Source organism: Syngnathus floridae, unplaced genomic scaffold (genome assembly GCF_059516105.1).
Source record: "Syngnathus floridae isolate MCC-2025c unplaced genomic scaffold, RoL_Sflo_1.0 HiC_scaffold_32, whole genome shotgun sequence".
NCBI classification, from domain to species: Eukaryota; Metazoa; Chordata; class Actinopteri; order Syngnathiformes; family Syngnathidae; genus Syngnathus; species Syngnathus floridae.
Window position 1 is genome coordinate 454440 of NW_028284061.1, and position 2297 is coordinate 456736.

Here is a 2297-nt window from a genome sequence, read left to right on the forward strand (position 1 = left end):
TGGCGCTCCCCCGTCTTGAAGTTTCTGCAAGTCCGTTTCCCAGACGGCCTCAGCCCTTTGCAGATCTACTGCGAGGCCGAGGGCGTGAGCGTACGTAAGGCGTCCCTCGCAACCCTAACCTTAACCCGAGGTCCCAGAACACCTTACATTGCTCCTTGCGCCTTTCCCCCGGACATCGTCATCAGTGATCTGATGAAGAAGCTGGACATCCTGGGCTATAACGCCGTAAGTGTATGTCGAACTCCTTATGTTCGCACTCCACGAGACTCGGCGGCTCAAATGTGACTTTTGGAAGGCTTTGCGCTGAAAGAAGCTTGTTGACGCTGTGCCTTTGGGCTCTTGCAGAATCTCACCAACGAGGAGCAGGTGGTCGTGATTCACGCCAGGACCCTTCTCACCCTAGCCGAGAAGGTAACGCGCACGTCCACGCACGCTCTCGCATTCTGCTTATGTGACAGCAGCCTTTCCTCAGTGGTTAGAATACATCAAAGTGACCAAGTCAGCACTTCAACAGAAGATGTTGGACATTGAAAGTGAGAAGGTAGACAGACACGCGACATCAGCCAAGGGGAACTCCGGCAATGTGCCCCAACAATTCTGACCTTGAGCTGTGCTAGGATATGTTCTGCAAGCAGAAGGGCTACCTGGATGAAGAGTTGGACTTCAGGAAGTGTTCCATGGACCAGGCTCATAAGGTAAGCCGCCCTCAAATCTCCCGCCGGACCACTGATGGACGAGGATTGCGGCCCAGAGGATCCTGGAGCTGGAGGCCATGTTGTACGAGGCGCTACCGCAGCGGGACTGCCCCGCCACGGACGGCGAAAAAGCCAGCCACGCTGGCGTGAATGACGTGCTGACGGCGGATCAGAGAGAAGAGCTTAGGAGCGCCGTGGACCAATGGAAGCGAGCCCTGATGTGCGAGTTGAGGGAGCGCGACGCTTGCATCCTCCAAGAGAGAATGGATCTGCTGCACAGCGCGCAACAGGTAAGGGCCCAAAGCCAGCCCGGCACTTACTTGCACGCTTACTGGCTTTTGAATGCCACTTTCCATTTGTCCGTCCTAGAGGAACAAAGAGCTGAAAGAATTCATCGAAGCTCAGAAGAGACAAATCAAACAATTGGAGGAGAAGTTTCTGTTTCTCTTTCTATTCTTCTCCTTGGCCTTCATTCTGTGGCCCTAACACCAGCTGGTGAGTGAGCTCCAGCGGCACCGCACTCGACACCTCCGATACACTGCCAGCCGGTCTCAGACGTTGGCAGACGCTCCGATGCCAACGTATACCCCCCGCCACGGTGACAGAGGCACCGCGTCACACCGGCGCTCATCCAATCAGAAGGCAGGAAAAGCAAATTCACATGCAGGGCACTTTTGAACCAGAAGAGAGCGCCACAAAAAACGGTTGTTGCCCCAAACGCGCACTAAAAAGGGTCAGAATAACAAGAGTCCCACTGGCCAGCCGGGGCCACCCGTCCAGCTGTTTCTTCAGGGGGGAAAAAAATTGGAGTCACCGGTGAGTACATTTTGCATTTAGCTCTGCTTTTCTGCTTCTGTCTTCAAGTGTGTGGCATCCTGCGATCAAAGAGTCAGCCAACCCCAAAGCGGTTGACCTCAACGTCCCACCACCATGCCTACCAGAGCAGGTGACGTGATGCTTTGGACATCCTTCCGTCTCAGATGCCCAAAAGTACTCTTTGCCACATCTGCGGCAATACGGTGTCTTTTCAAAGGTGCAAATAAATCCAGCGTGGGCGGAACACGCACGTCTTCGGTTTTTCCCGCTTTGTTTGTGTGACAGCTGTTGTGAAAATTTTATACAAATAAAGTTGTATAGTACAGGTTTGGCCAAGCCGCAACTCCCGAACCGCATGCGGCTCTTTTATGTTCATATCAACATTTGTGTGTGTGTGTGTGTGTGTGTGTGGGGGGGGGGGGTTGTGCGTGTTGGCTTCACTTGAGTTCAATTTGGTATTTTGGTCAAAAGCGCATGTGGTGAAATTCCACAAAGTAGGATGGGCAAACACATTTCTTTAAACTATGAGTGTCAATTGGGCTCTCGAAATGGCAGGGAAAAGATGCACAGCAAAACGAAAATACGTAGATGAACACAGGACGTTTTAATCAGAGTGGGAAAGTTTCTATTTTTTGTTGAACGTGATGGCAAACCATTCTGCCTGATATGTCAGACCTCAGCGCATTTCAAAGATTCAAATCTTCAGCGCCATGCACTTCAGCTCACTCCATGCTAACATTGATCAGGCGTCGAACCCGCATCATCATGCTTAAGAGGTGGCCATGC

General features: G+C 52.1%; 1 long non-coding RNA gene across 1 annotated transcript; it reads left to right on the forward strand.

The window, feature by feature from the left end:
• Positions 1 to 833: 833 nt before the first annotated feature.
• LOC148378628 (uncharacterized) lies at positions 834 to 1865 on the forward strand. Its single transcript, XR_015855735.1, has 3 exons — positions 834 to 985; positions 1065 to 1190; positions 1560 to 1865. It is a non-coding gene; the product is annotated as an uncharacterized LOC148378628 (long non-coding RNA).
• The last annotated feature ends 432 nt before the right edge of the window (positions 1866 to 2297 follow it).